This window comes from Pipra filicauda, unplaced genomic scaffold, assembly GCF_003945595.2.
Source record: "Pipra filicauda isolate LSUMZ 115617 unplaced genomic scaffold, ASM394559v2 scaffold79_size2787110_pilon, whole genome shotgun sequence".
Taxonomy (NCBI): Eukaryota; Metazoa; Chordata; class Aves; order Passeriformes; family Pipridae; genus Pipra; species Pipra filicauda.
The window spans coordinates 1,035,407-1,051,440 of record NW_024104975.1 but is presented as its reverse complement, the minus strand read 5'-3'; the positions used below and the strand labels follow the sequence as shown (position 1 = coordinate 1,051,440).

The 16,034-nt window shown below is 35.6% G+C and overlaps 1 non-coding gene across 1 annotated transcript; it reads right to left on the bottom strand.

Moving 5' to 3' along the window:
* Nucleotides 1-14,659: 14,659 nt before the first annotated feature.
* TRNAE-CUC lies at nt 14,660-14,731 on the bottom strand. The gene has a single exon. It is a non-coding gene; the product is annotated as a tRNA-Glu (tRNA).
* Nucleotides 14,732-16,034: the final 1,303 nt, after the last annotated feature.

Here is a 16,034-nt window from a genome sequence, read left to right as displayed (position 1 = left end):
ATATCATGCCTGAAGAGAACATTTGCTTTGGATTCACAATCTCCTTTGGCTTTGGGGAGTGAATTTTTACACACAGGGAACAGCTTGAGCAGCCCTGGAACACCTACAAATATTTCTAGATGCAATTCTACCTCCAGTCACATTCATACAGCATTAAATCTAGAGCTATTCCAGATTTACTGGGATATAAGAAAAAATTGATTTTTTTTTTCTTATTATAGATTCTGTTGCTTTGTCAGTAGAATGGGCCAGAGTGTGCTAACAAATCCACAGACGAAAGAAAAAGTTCACTCTTTTCATGCATACTGGGTAGAAAATATCATTCAACAGTTACATTTGCAGAGGGAAGGAGAACAGATGTAGAAGAGACATTTTATATCTTTGTTACTCTGAAAGTTATGGTGATAACAGTGCCACTTATACATATATTTATCCCCAATGCTTACAACTGTGATTCACTCTAACTTTCCAACTGTTCAGGCATGTGGATATTTGTTACCGTAATACAAGCCCATTGCCACTCAGATTTAAACCACACATTTCTTTTTTATTTCTTTTCTGGCTAACAGCCCAAATCCACACAGCAGGTGCTGTCTTAGGAATGTCACCATCTAATAAAAGTACCGTAACATAACACAGAGCCAATAAAAATTTCTTTGCATAGACTTTGTTTTTCCTGACAGACTGAATTCCTAATAAGACAATGTCTACAAAATCTAAGGAAGATGAAAATATAAGCTTTATTGTTAAGTAGGTAATTTTTCTCCTTTGTTTAGACAATGAACTCAGATATCAGGTGACAGAAGCTGTGCGAGACTCATACAAACCTTTCTCTGTCAGTAAAACAGCCAGGGAGAAGGGGAGCCCTGGCATTACATGTTGTTTTCATTATTTCTTGGCCAGAACTATGACTCCATTCAAGGTTGGATAAAGGATTTAATCAAGGAAATTACAATTAAAACAAGGGGACTGGGGAAATCAACAATTGTTGGGTAAAAGATTTACAGGTTAATTTTATCCATAAGATCTGTATGGATATAATTCACAGACATCATATTTGTTAGGATGCAGCTTTTTTTTGTCTATTTTGTAATGTAGAGCACTTCCGAGCAGATCTAATCTGAGATATGATTTAAGCACCCAGTACTTCATAAATCCCACATACACAAAACTAATTAGCAGTTCAAACAAAGGAAAGATTTCAGCTTTCAGCAATATTTTAGAGGCCCTGAAACTGGGAACAAAAGTCATTAGACATCGCACTGAAATGCTGAAGTGCAGGCACAACAGTATTTTCAAGTTGGATGCACAGAGAGCGGCATTACATCCCTAATGACTGTTTACTTCAGCTGTAGCTGCTCTTCTAATTGACTTTTTTATTTTTTTCAAAGACAGACTTTCAAAACAAGGTTCAGAGGTGGAATATATTTAAGAAGTTTTCTACAACAGAGTAAGATGCATAAGATATAAATGCATCTGTTTGTTCTCCTTTAGAAACTATTTCTATCTGTCTTGCTCGGAAAGTCTTTTAGCATTTTCTGCTCTGGCTCTACAAGATATCTAAAAATGTCACAAGGTAAAAAATGTTGAATTTTGGTGCACAGAGGTAGATAGTTAGCTAATCACTTAACGTGAAGTATAGCTATCAGTGTAGTAGAACAGGTCATGTTCAAGTACATGGTGTTTAATTTTGAGAATTTCTAACAGAATGTGTCCCTGCCCAGTGCAATACAAATGCTTATGCAACATGAACAGAGACTAGTCAAGTTATTTTGTCTGGAAAAATATAATTTGTCTTTTGAATTCCATGCTAAGATTGCACTTAAGGATTCACCCTAAGATGTCAAACCACCTCAGAAAAAGAAATTATATTTCAGAATGTATTGAAAAAAATAATCATAACCACTATAAAGATGGAAATACTATAATAGAGTGACTTGCTATAGGGGAGTACCCCAGTTCAAGACAGCAATCTAAACATGAATGTATAACTCCCAGAAATCAGCAGGGCTTAAGCACAGTTTAAAACTGAAAATATGCTCAAAATTTTCCTGAATTACAGCCAAATTGATTAAGTTTTACCAGATTTCCATGGTGACCCAAACACCATGGGCTCTGCAGGGGAAGAAACAATTATTGCAAGACAAGACAGCACAGACTGGTGGTCTTAAATCAAAATGTTAAGTGCCTTTGAAAGTTATTGTTATTTACCTGCCAAAGCTTCAAGTGTGTCTTAAATATGTCAGAAAATGTTACATTGAAGATCATTTCAAATATAGAGCTGCATCAGCACTTAACAGTTGTGTTTTTTGGTTGGAAATGAAGAGCTGTAATTGTTAGTGCAAAATTGCTGATTAATTCTGCTTTTCTTTGAAGTATGTGTTTTCACTGGCATTAGCTCTGAAATTTACAGTATGCTCTGACACACAGGATGCTTGATGGGGCATCCACTTATTCATTTCCTTTCTTCTTGGCAGAAGCAAGCAGTGTAAAAAGGAAATGTAAGTAACTTTCCAAAGAAGTGGAAATTCTTAAGACACTTCCGTTTTTCCATCTCTTTCACACTCGCTCTTTTTGTTTCTTGCTTTTTTATCTTTACTCAGACAACACAGAGCTTTTTCTGTGCTACCTTTAATTAATGGAAACAGTTCAATGAGGGAGAAAATGCCTGCAGGGAAGCGTTTACTATCCAGTAAGGACTTTACATTGCAAGTAGCTGACAAAGGATTTTGCTTTCCAGTGGTACCAGCAAATGAAAAAAAATTCAGTTCTAGAATCTTTATATCTAATGAAAAGTTTTCTGCGCATGTGATAGATAGAATTAATTGTTGTCCTAGCTTTGCATGGAAGCTAAATTTCTCTCTCTGTAGGGTTATTATTCATATTATGATGGTGTCTAGTGACTTAAATTATATAACAGGATGTCACTGTGTTAGTTCTATATTTTTGTATAATGAAATCCTGGTAATTGATTAAATAAAATAAATAAAATCTTCCTTTTTTAAAGAATTGTTAGAAAGAAGTGGATACAAGAATCAGTTAACAATAGTAGAAATCTCCACTACATAATGGAGATTCATGATATGCAATATAATCTACATCCATTATAATAAAATATATCATGAACATAATTGTGCTTATACAGTATTGCAGATAAATAAGTCTGCCTTATTAGCTTAATTCTGACCTGTACTTTTACAAATGGTCTGATCAGCTCCAAAGCCATGTGACTTTGTTGAGTGAAGCAGATGGGCAGAGCAATGTTCATTACTTCATAGACATGTGTAAACTTAAAGGTGAATTTAACTCTCAGTCAAATATTAATGCACAAATATATTAATATGCTACTCAATATCAAACCATCTGTGCACTTCATAATGCACACTGTGTAAGTTGCATCTCTGCTCTGAGACAAGGAATTGTCGTTTACCCCTGTCACAAATAAAATTAAAATAAAAAGAGTCTGAGCAATCACTGACTGAGTTAAATTCCTGTAGGACTGAACCATCTTTCCCATTACAGTTATCATATGTCTAAGAGACATAGACAGAATTAATGAGTTAATATTCTCATGAGTTCTAGGTGATGAAGTTTTTACTATTGACAAATGTACAGGCATAGTTTTCTTAGCACTTTCATTTTCATTTTATATGCAAATGCGTGTTGAAAAAAACCCGGAACAAATGGAAAGAAACCACTTTGGAAGAAACATTGACTGTTAAGTGTATATATGGGTCAAGTTTTTGGTTGCCGGGGGCTATAGGTGTGACTTCTGTGAGAAGCTGTCAGAAGTTTCCATCAGCAACACTGGTAACGCCTCTGGGATGACATGTTTAAGATGAGGGGGGAAAAATGCAGTAATTTCAGTAGGATGAAGGAGTGAGAATATGTGAGAGAAAAAACTTTGCCGACACCAAGGTCAGTGAAGAGAGAGGGAGAATAGGTGCTCCAGGTGCCAGAGCAGAGATTCCCCTGTAGCCCTTGGTGAAGACCATGGTGAGGCAGCTGTGCCACTGCAGCCTATGGAGAACCACAGGGGAGCAGAGATCCACCTGTAGCCCATGGAGTACCCCGCACTGGAGCAGGTGGATGCCCAAAGGAGGCTGTCACCCTGTGTGAATCCTAGGCTGGAGCAGGTTTGCTGGTAGGACTTGTGGCCCCAAGGGGTCCCAGGCAGGAGCAGCTTGTTTCTGAAGGACAGCACCTCGTGGAAGTGACCCACCCTGGAGCAGGGGAATGAGTGGAAGGACTGGCAGAAATAATGTGAAATGAACTGGCGACGAACTCCATTTCCCGTCCATCTGTGCTGCTGGTAGGGGAGTAGGTAGAGAAAGTCAGGAGTGAGGCTGTACCTGGGAAGAAGGGAGGGGTGGGAGGACAATGTTTTAAGATTTCGTTGTTAATTCTCATTACTCTAATCTAATTTGTTTCTTAATAAATTAAACTAATTTTCCCAAGTCAAGCCTGTTTTGTCTGTGACAGTAACAGGTGAGTTATCTCTCCCCACTCTTATCTCGACCCAGGAGTGTTTCCATGAGCGTATTTTCTCTCCACTGTCCAGCTGAGGAGAAGAGTGATAGAGCAGCTTTGGTGGACACCTGGCATTTAGGGTCAACCCACAACAGTGGTTATGCCATATTTAAGAAATAAGTCACTTCCCTGTTTATCACCCGCAGAACAGGCAGGTATTTAGAGGAAATTCAGTATGTAATATGTTAGCAATGTTATTAGTTTAAATAATCCACTGTTTTGATATGGGAAAAGAAAATGTTTACTTTGAAAATCTGAATCATTAGCATCAAGAATGTTTGTTCCAAAGTAGTTCACTTGATTAGAAGTTTCCCCTTAAATTAATTTTTCTTAATGATTTTTAATTAGAAATATTTGGATATTTGTTATACATCTGTAATTTTTTTCATTTTTTAAAACAAAGAAGAGATCTTTAAAGCCTTGTATGAGGAAGATTTTTTCAAATGTTTATCAACCTGATCATTAAATTAAAGAAAACTCTTTTAGGCAAAAATCTTAATAGTATTTGGTTTTACTAAATAGTTTTATTACAAAATGAATTACACAATTGTATAAAATTTTAAGTAAAGGAGATAAAGGGACAAAAAAGAAAAACAATGAAAATCAAGAAAAAGTAAAGGAAGAAAAAAAAGAGAATTAACTTAGAATAAGCACAAGATATTGGGGAATAATTTTTCATTTCCCAATGTTTTTCTGCAGAAATCTCAAATATAACTGTAAAATATATGTACAGAAGACCTGTGGTAATTTAAGTTGTTTGTTAGTTTTGTTCTCTTTTCCTAATGCCCAGGTTTATGTTTGTGCATAAACAAAGTGAATTTTCTCCAGCAGTTCAGAAACACACCCATTGGACTTTTCTCTCTCTTTTGAGGGGTTAGGAGTGTTAGTGGAATTTTACAGGCTGCTATTAGGAGGTGGGACTGTGGTGGTACGTGAGCATTTTTCCATCAGTTCCATTGTGATTTACTCAAATTCCATGCAGATAAAGAAGAGCTCTTACATCTGAGAGACCTCCCTAGGCTGCACTATAAATAGCAAGAAAGACCACCTGCTACATAGAAATTTATGTTACATCAAAGCAGCAAGAGCTGCCCAATTCTAATCAGATGGGAGTAGAATTTCTAACCAAAGAATTTGCCTGGTAACTCAGAAAAACTGAAAAAGAGACCCAAAGATTAGATATAAAAAAACCTTACAAGATTTACACCTCCAGAGAGGTGTAAATATTTTTCATGAAACAAATTGAGTTTAAAATTGGTCTCTCATGCTATTCATCATTTATTTGTGTCTGTATCACCCCCAGATTTCTTTTAGTCATGTATCATGGCTTCATCTATCTCTACTTATGTGAATTAAAGACCAGATTCTCCTAGGCCACTGGAAAATGAGGTAATTCACTACCATGACTTACGCTATTCCTTTCAATAAAAAAAATTATCCTTATGAAGAAAAAGAAAATATAAAAGTCTTGATGACAAACAGAGACTGGGTCTTTCTTTATGTAAGGTCTTGTGTCTTGAAATATTTTTTACTGCCATACAGCAGAGACAGCTACAATAATGGTGAGGTGTAATACAGTTTATCAGTGAAAGCAGTGCTTAAGATGGTAAAATAAAAGCATTAAAAAATAATCCCTTTCATACTCTGCTACTGAAAGAGTAAGTTTAGAGCATCGTCTCTACAAGTTTCCCAGTATGTCTCAAGATCACTGAGAAGAAATTAGTCTATATTTTTGTTTTTACTGATCATCCCATTATCTGGAAATATCAAGGTAATGTTCAGAAATGTTGTGAGTTATACACTTGGGAATGAAAGTGCAACTACCTAGGCATGTCTCCTGAGCTACAGAAGAGTCATTAGAGAGTAGCAACTCAAGAGTTGCTGACTATTGGCCTAGGTTGCATTCCACTAACTTAGAGGTGAACAACTCCATATGCTCTTACCAATCCCATGAGCAATCAAATCCCGCATGTTTTACACCTGGACCTTTTCATAAATTGTTGCAATAACAGCTGGTCTGGGGAAATTGTGTTGTAATTAATACAATGTTGCATTATTTCAAACAGCTGTATTTAAAATGAATAAAACCAACATTGTACTTTAATTTGTTCTAAGAAAAGAATAAAAAAAATAGGATTTTCTAATTATTTTTTACTCTCCCCTCCCCCTGATTGAATCTCTAGTAATTGAACTGTGGACACTCTCAGATTTTCTTTTCTTGAAACTGAAACTTTTAAAGGAAGGCAAGGTAAAACTAAATAGAGCTAATAGAGTGTGAATGTACATTTGAATACCATATTCAAAGTTTGGCATTGCATTCAAATAAGCTTAAATAAGAAGCGCAATAACGAAACTGTCCTTGCTATAGCAATACATATGGCAGTCTATCCTCTCAAGCTAGAAATATTGCATAAGAGCATAGATGTGAGGAACTTTAACAAAGTTGTTTGGTAACACAACTGTAGTAGCTGAAACATTGCTGCTAAAAATGAGGAATCCTGAGAAAAGAATGAAGGAGACTTTTGAATAATCCTCAAGAATTCTCATGGTTTTGTCATTTTGTCACATTCACTTATTTATACTCATATGCAGGACATACAGAAATGAGTAAACCCAATTCACTCATGTAAAGAACTGTTTTCCTGAAACTGCATCATTCCAGAATTTAAGTTCAGGTTTTCATTCAAATGAAAGACGTTTTCATCTACTAAAATCTGTATGAAATGTATATATTTAATATGGTTTCCAGATAACGATGCCTAACCACTGCAGAACCAGGAATAAATGAATCAGAGGACTATCATATTCTTATTTGAATTGTTGTAATCTTGGTTCTTAGATCACGTTAGTCTAAAATTTTAGCTAATGCAGACCAAAAAAAGAGATCTCTATCCTGATTTTCCAAACACAGTGTAAACAAATGCTCATTTTCCCCTAAATATTTAATTTTCCATTTCATTAAAAAACACCATAACAACAACAAAATTCCCAAATAAACAAAGAAATAACATAATCTTCTCTGGTGTTTAAGATTAGATTTTATTTTTGATTTAGTGAAATATAGAGTCTATCAAACAATCAAACACGGATATGAATTTTCCCACATGAGAAATCAAGGGCTGTCACTTTAACTGCTGCATTCCTACACTAGTGATGCACAGAAAAATTGTTGGAGTGGAAAGATTTTACAGCATTTCTTGTTAATATTTGCATTTGGATAAATTAATATCTTAAAGCTATCGGAAAAAGGAAGGAAAGAAGAAACTATAGGGTCTACAAAGCTACAAAAAAAACCCCTGTTTGTTAGTTTCTTTTTACTCTGAGGCGGGGCTGGCTCAACGAGTAAAATAATCCAAAATGGTAAATTCTATCTTGAACTACATACTGCTCTAATGAGCATCTCACTCACTAAGAAGTAAAAAAGAAGTAAAACACTTGAAAATTAAAAACTACTTTAAAATTGATTTTTACAATATTTGATAGGAACTTTTTTTTAATTTTTTTTTTAATTTTTTTTAATTAAATCATCTGCCTATGGAGGTTGCACCAGTTTCTAATGCCAACATACTGGTCCAGACTCTCAGCTGGGGCTGTGGAAAGAGTCAGGGGTGAGGGGTCATGGTAGTCTTCTGTTCCTACTGTTGCTTTGTGACAAATCTGGCCTTCAGAAAGCAGGCAATCTCTCTTAAGATATGCTGTCAAACTAAACATGAAATCTGAACAACCATGACCTACAGGAAAGTACAGATTCAGATTTTGCTCTTTGTTCAAATAGTCTGGCAGGCTAAACCAAAATCCCATGTAGATTGCTGCAGTCAGAGTTCCCATTTGACTCTACAGACAGAAACCCTGTTCTTATGAAAACTGAAAAGAGACTCAGGAAAGGTGACTCAGGAGACTCGAGGAGACTCAAGAAGAGGGGAGTGGAGGAGATGGGAGGAGGAGCAAGTTAGAAGAGTAAGTGGATGCACAGCTTTTTAGATCAGTGACATTTTGAGATGAAAGACTATAAGCCACTACTAATGTAAAAAAAGTTTTATCCTGAAATCTGTCATACACAGATTTGCCAAATCTTGTTAGAATGTTCTAAGTAACCTATAAACAAAACAAAACAAAACAAAACAAAAAAAAACCCAAAAACAAAAACAAAAAAAACCCCACCCAAACCAGATAAAACCATAGAACCTCTCAGTCATACTCTTCTGAAAAAAAAGCAAAGATTATTTGCTTCTTCTTAAATATTCAAGTATTCCCTGGTAAGAGAATGGAAACACTAGTGATTCACATACTTGTCCTAATTGTCAGATTACCTTGTGGCTTTATCTTTCTAGCACAAAGTAGAAAAGCATCAAAAGAAAAGACTGAGATATATTTCACACTGAAGAGCAGACGGCAGGAAGATTAATAAACCTTTCTGAAAAGATGAGGAATATATGTTTTGAGACCTCAGAGATGGGGGCACTGAACTCAGCCCTCATGAACTCAGTGACTGCTCTATTTCTCATGCGTCCTCTTTCTGATAGTAGAGGTGGGTTTCACTGCTAAAGATGTTGGGTTTTGTTGATGCCTTTGTGTGCTCATCATCAGTACAGCAAATCTGGTTTTTAAATACTTAGCATTTTGATTCAGAAATGTTCTGGCCAGCTATAATTTACCCTGTTGGTTTAAAATTCATAAAAAATTGTGATGCATCAATTTAGAAAGAACAGGCTTCATCTCAAGTTTTGTATCATCTGTCCTTCTATAGCTGTGATACCAGCATTAAAACTTCATAATATGTACTCTAGCTAATTTGACAGGAATATAATTGTCTGATCTGGATCAAATATGCACTGTTGGATTTTTCGGTGGATTTACAGATAATGAATCCACAGTAAGTTCAGGTCATCAGTCCCCTTGCTCTGATTTGCTTAAAATGTCCTAACAGAATATAAATATTTTTTTCATATTTTAATAAGAATGTGAAAAAATGCACAATTTTGACTTCACCAGTTAAATATACGTGGACTGTTGATATCCTGAGATATCAAAAGGGTTAGCCTTTTAAGTATTCAACTAACACCAGTTTTCATTCGGATTCATTCCCTCAGTTCTTTAAGTATCCCCATCATTAACATAGTTTAAAAGAAATTACAAATGTGAAAAAAATCTTGACCTGAAATGAAAGAATATTACTCAGATTAAGCCCTCCCTTACATTTAATCCTTAGAGTAAATTGGCTACTTTATTCAGAGCATTATCAGAAGGTGTTTATGTATTTCTGGTTTTATTTTATACTTAACTTTATTTTATACTGTAACTGTTTATTTTATACTGTAGCTTTCAGACTAATTTATAGTTAATATAAACTGAACTACAGAGTCTTTTTAAAGTCTCCAGAAGGTAATGTGTGATGTTACATGTTTGCATTGGCATTGTAGTTCCAATTAGACATGGTAAAATCCATGTCACAGAGCATGGTTTGAACATAGCCTGGAAGTACTTAAGGCAGCATCAATGAGATTCAGAATATGGGGAGTAGGGAACCAGGTCTGCCCCTTTGTGATCATGATTCAAGTTACAGTAAACTTTATATCTTTGTAAATGAAATAGTCTTAGAGTCTCTAAGTTCATACCACGTGTGAATTACATTTGCACAACATTGCCGCAACATTTACTTTGCTCTGGAAATACCTAACAAATGAGCTAGGAATTAATGACGTTATTGATTCTCATAAGGAGGAAAGCAAGGAAACCTAAGACCTAATATTTGTGTTTCATACATGCATAAATTAGGGGTAACATTATTTAAGTCATGTTACAATTAGGTACCTCTAGTAGTTTCTAAGATAATAGCCTATATATTTTCCATCATGGTTTCGGAAAGCTTCACAGTGTTAGAGGTATGCAATTTTTGGATGAGATATGAAACATATCCCGAATGCTTGCATTTTTTCAAGATTGCATAATGTTTTTCAGAGGAGCTGAATGTGTTAATTTCAGTGTTCTGGCCAAATTACATTACATATAGTTATAACCTCTCCATCTGACATTTCATCTGAACCACGTAGCTCTGGTTGGCTGTGTACTTCTTGCCCCATGCATTTGGATGCTAATTCTGTAAGCTGAAGACAACTGCTGCTAGCAGAACAGAGTGCTTGTGGTAGATTCAATGACATCGCTCTCTGTGTACTTTGGAAAACACCTTGTGATGCCTCATAAATATTTCATTGACATACACAGAGGTTTGAACCACTCTCTACAAAGACCAGTGCCAATGGTCAAGGTAGGCATGCCTTTTTTGCAGACTTTGTTTTATCAAGATAGCTCAGATACTTGGGTCTATTTGTGAAGATTATCTTACCATGCAGGCAGAAAGATTCCTGAATCTGTATTTAACTTTTTTACCCAAAGACCACTGGTAAAAAAAAAAAATAACTTAAATATTCTCTCTTGTGCATCTGAAGACTTCATTCTCTCATGCAGCTCTTGTCCTTTGCTACACAAAATCTGCTCGCACTGATCAAATGTTTGACAAAGAGCAACCTACAAAATGTTCATATATGCATAACAATTAGGATCAACTACAGTCTAATATTAATCACTGATGCAAGTCTGTAGCAAAAAGTATTTGTGTGACAGATAACCAGGCACCTTTGTGATCACCCTGAGACGTACGGCTTGAGACACTTCTGCCTCCTGAATAATGAGATTTTGTATCTGCATCTTCAGTATTCCTCAGTAGTTAAACATTACTATTTTCTGTGTGATGTTCACACTAGTCACATATATATTTTTCAGGTGTATATATTAATTACATAAAAAACCCCCAACACTACATGGGGTTTGGGGTTTTAAAATTTTATTTATTAGAAAAATTATCAAGGACCGCTTTGTTTTGAAGTATTTCCAGTTTCAAGTACTTAAAATTATGGCGATTTATGCCAACAGATGTTATTCCATATGATCACTAATGTTATCTGATTATTAACTTCTAAACAATGCAACAATAGGTTACTTGAAATACTCATTTGCAGATGCTATACAAAACCACTAAAGTTCCTGACTATTCAAAAGACTATGTGAATACTGATAGTAAATAGGAACAGCTCCTGTATATTCCAAAATAGTCTCTCCCTACTCGTCTTGAATATAAGGGAGGATTTTTTCGTAATGAATTTCGAGAGAGTTGAACATCAATACTAGGAACTATAGAACTGTAGTCTAGTCTTAAAATGAAGCAGGTGACTGGCTTGCTGACTGTCTTACACGACTTTATTGACACAAATTTATTTATAAAAAGAGCAATGTGTAAAATGCATTCACCTTACTGAGAAACAAATTGTTTGGAAATATAATTTTATTGAAAAAAATAATAAACCAGAATGTTTTAAATGTAATTGCTTTAATGATAATTAAAATGGTGGAACTTAAAAAAATTGTCTTAACTGTGTTCTTTTCCTTGCTCAGAGCTGTGCTCAAAGATTTTTCCACTTTCAGAAATTTGAAAGTCAGTTATCCCTAAAACAAAAGATATTTGTATGGTCTTCTCTACCACTAGATATTTAAGTGCCATCAAGAAAATAGTATAAATACCTTGTATGGCTTAGGAATTACCCCAAAATCTTATCTAGTTAGTGTTTACATTGTGAAGCAAAAGACAGAGGTGATTAGAAATAAATCTTTATCAAAACACTGCGATCCAGATTACCTGAAAATTACCAAATCTCAGACATAGACACATGTGTTGTTTTCTAAAATCATCTTCAGTTGGCTTTGATTTTTCTGTTCTGTTGCCTTACCCCTTTATCTTGCAGAGAATGTAAAAAAATCCGTTCTGAACTACTTTCTTACCATTGTTTCAGTTGGGTTACAAAAGTAAACCGGACATAATATCTTGGATGTGCTCTTTTCCTTGGGAGAACCAGTGTCTACTTCTGTTTTTGCATCATTTACATAATACCTTGATGCTCATATTAGATCAAATGCAATTAGCATTAATTTTTTTAATTATTTTAAAACAATATTCTAATAATTCTATAATTTTAAAATATAATAACTACTATAACAGATTCCTCATTAATGACCATTTTACAAAGTCAACTTCAGATATGCTTTTCAATTATCCTTTAAACTGAATATTTAGCCTTCATATAAAAGAGAGAACATCAAATGAGACTTTGGGAGTTGTATAATTTTAACGGTGTTTAAGGATTGAGATTCTGATGCTGAAAAAAAAAAAGCATCTGAATAGTTTTACATATTTGAGTAATTTGTATTCAGTCCGTCAGACATCAAGAAAATCACAAGATGGAAATTGTCAGGTTTGTGACATTACTTAAGAATGTAAGAGCGCTCAGTGATTTTACTTTTCTGATATCTGTTTTTCATTGGAATTAATATGTTCTGTAAAACTAATGCATAGCACATCACTAAAGGGCAATTTCACTGAAACACGCAGTTCTCACAGACACAAATATATAATTTGGCTATTTCAGATTTTGATAGCTGTGTTTTATCACAAAGATAAAAGAAAAAAGAAAAAAGAAAAAATAGAAAGAAAAAAGAAAAGAGATGAAAAAGTTTTAACATTTGGCAAAGTATTATTCAAAACAGCTTTCTTAACATGCTGCTGCTTGCCCTACCATTAAGTACAATATGTTCTTATGCACCAAAACACAACATGTTGCATAAACATTTAAGTAAATTGTGTTATCAAAACTTTAAATGCTTCAATAAATCTAAGTGTACATTGGCTAAATGAACTACATCTACAAGGCTAAGCAGTAATTCACTGACAGACCCAGAAATGGAACACAGAATTAAATGTTGGGTTGTCTAGTAGTATTATACTGTTGATGTTTTTTGAAAAAAAAATATTAAATGTCTTTGTTGCATGACTGGTAAAAGACAGTATGGTTAAGTATCAGTTACTAATCTATTCAGTTACTTTTGCCATGTCATAAAGAAAAAAAATACATTTCTTTGCATCAGTTAACAACGTTAGTGACCCATTAACTCCAAACGCTGCAAACTGTTATACAAGAGGATTGTTAAGAATGTTGTATTCCTTTCTTCATACTTAAAAAGAAAAACGCATCAAGTTCAATACCATAATCAGAAAATTCACAGTCTAGTGCACAAACTGCAAAAACAAATTGAAGTTTCTCTGTAAGAAGAAATTTAGAGAAAGAGAGGTTAATAGATTCTTCTAATTAACTGAAACCCTTATCATTTGTTGACAAGAAGCTTAACTGCAAACTGCACTTCCCTCCCGGAAACCCAACCATATCCTGGGCTACTTCAAAAGCAGCATGACCAGCAGGTCAAGGGAGGTGATTCTCCACCTCTACTATCCTCTTGTGAGACCCCACCTGGAGTACTGTGCCACGCTCTGGAGCCTCAAACACAGGAAGGACGTTGACCTGTTAGAGCAAGTGCAGAGGAGGGTCACAAAGGTAATCAGATGGCTGGAGCACCTCTCCTATGTGAAAACAGGCTGAGAAGATTGGGGTTGTTCAGCCTGGAAAAGAAAAGGCTCCAAGGAGAGTCATAGCAGTCTTCCAGAACCTAAAGGGGGCCTGTATGAGGGCTGGAGAGGGACTTTCCTTTACTTACATATAGTGATAAGACAAGGGGAAGTGAGTTTAAGCTGAAAGAGTGTACATTTAGATTAGATATTAGAGATAAATTGTTTACTGTGGGGGTGGTGAGGCACTGGAATAGGTTGCCCAGGAAAATTATGGGTGGCCCATCCCTGGGGGGTGTTCAAGGCCAGACTGGATGAGGCTCTGAGCAACCTGGTCTAGTGGAAGGTGTCCCTGTCAATGGAAGTGGGGTCAGAACCAGATGATATTTATGGTCCCTTTCAACTGAAATGCTTTAATGATTCATGTCCATAAATATGGCCAATCTTCGCGAACGAAGATTTGGGAAAGGTCATTACCCTTCGAGCCTGCACAGTGGATTTTTTAGGTGAGACACAGTGTGCACTGAACTGAGCCCACCCTTTAATCCTAAGGTTCAACTGCCGGGGCCGAGCGAGCTTGGACAGTGGCAGCGAGGTCCTCAGGACGTAGGTTTGTTTAGAGTGACCTTCTCTTAGATGGATGGCCTTACAGGGCTGATGAGCTCCATCTGCCCAGGGAAGTCCCCTGACCGGGAATCGAACCCGGGCCGCGGCGGTGAGAGCGCCGCATCCTAACCACTAGACCACCAGGGGGTGTCCATAAATACCAAAGAGAATTTGACAACGAAGAAATGAATACATGTAAGCACAGATGCAAAATAATCCGCATATAAATAACTAGTAAGTTATTTACCCATCTAAACCACTAAGTGCACAAATAACTGAGATATCTGCTAGTCTGTGGGACTATACAACTTTGAAAATCAAGCCATAAATTCTGATGATGAATCAGTTTAGTAACATGTACTGAAAATGTTCTGAAATAGTTGATGATTCTGATCATAACACAGCATCATTTCAGCTTCATTTAGGGAACATCGTTCAAATTACAGGTTCCTAATTTGCCATAATTTATATTACAGAATGTTTCTATGCATGATGAACAAAAAAATTATGTGCTGATACCTGTAAGGGGTGCATTTTATACATTATTTTTTTCTCTGTTTTGCAAAGACATTAGTTTAGATTTAGAGACACTAAGCCTATGAAAATTTGGTATTAAGATCCACATGTCTTGAAATAAGCACTCATAGACCAGATAATATGGTGTTAGAAGGTTAATAGAAAGGAAAAGAAAGTAAAATTCACAAACCTGCAAAAGAGCTTTTCAGGTGATTTTATGACCTAATGAGCCAAAGAATTACAGGAATGTTGTTCTAAATGACAGGAACAGTAGAGTAGTAAGATTTTGTACTAAGTGCAGCAGCATCATTTGGAGAGGGAATGGAGATATGTGCAAGCGAAAAGATCAGGGAGGTGGGAAGAGAGAAAGAAGGTCATACCCCTATCATCCATTAATAACTAATTTAGAAAAGCTAAACACTGTTGCATGCTGCCTGTTCTGACTACATTCAAGCAAGGGCCCAGAACCAGCCCCTGAAGCTGTTCACCATATGTTCCCACGTTTACTTTGTCTTGATCCTTGCCATGGATCCTTGTAACGTGCTGATACATCTTCGCTTTGATTCGCAGTGCTCCTAGCTATTGACTTTCATAAAATTTTTGGAGTAGGAAGGGCAACTTTGTAACAGATATGGTCTAGAAGAGTAAATGAGTTAGATCACCTCCTGAAATCCTTTGCAGGTCTGTTCGTTATCTTATTCTCATGCCTCTCTTACCATTATGCTAATTGATTTCAGTCCTGATGCAGGATATAGGAACATTCTCAATGTATTAACAGACTTTCAGTAACAATGGTCTTGTAGCTTACCTCATTACTATAATGTTGTTTTCCCTTTTGTTCCTCTATGGATATAGTGATATAATTACTTACTTATATTGGTAGTGTATATTGTATTCTTTTGCTTAAATATTTTTTCTTAGTTATTTTATTTTA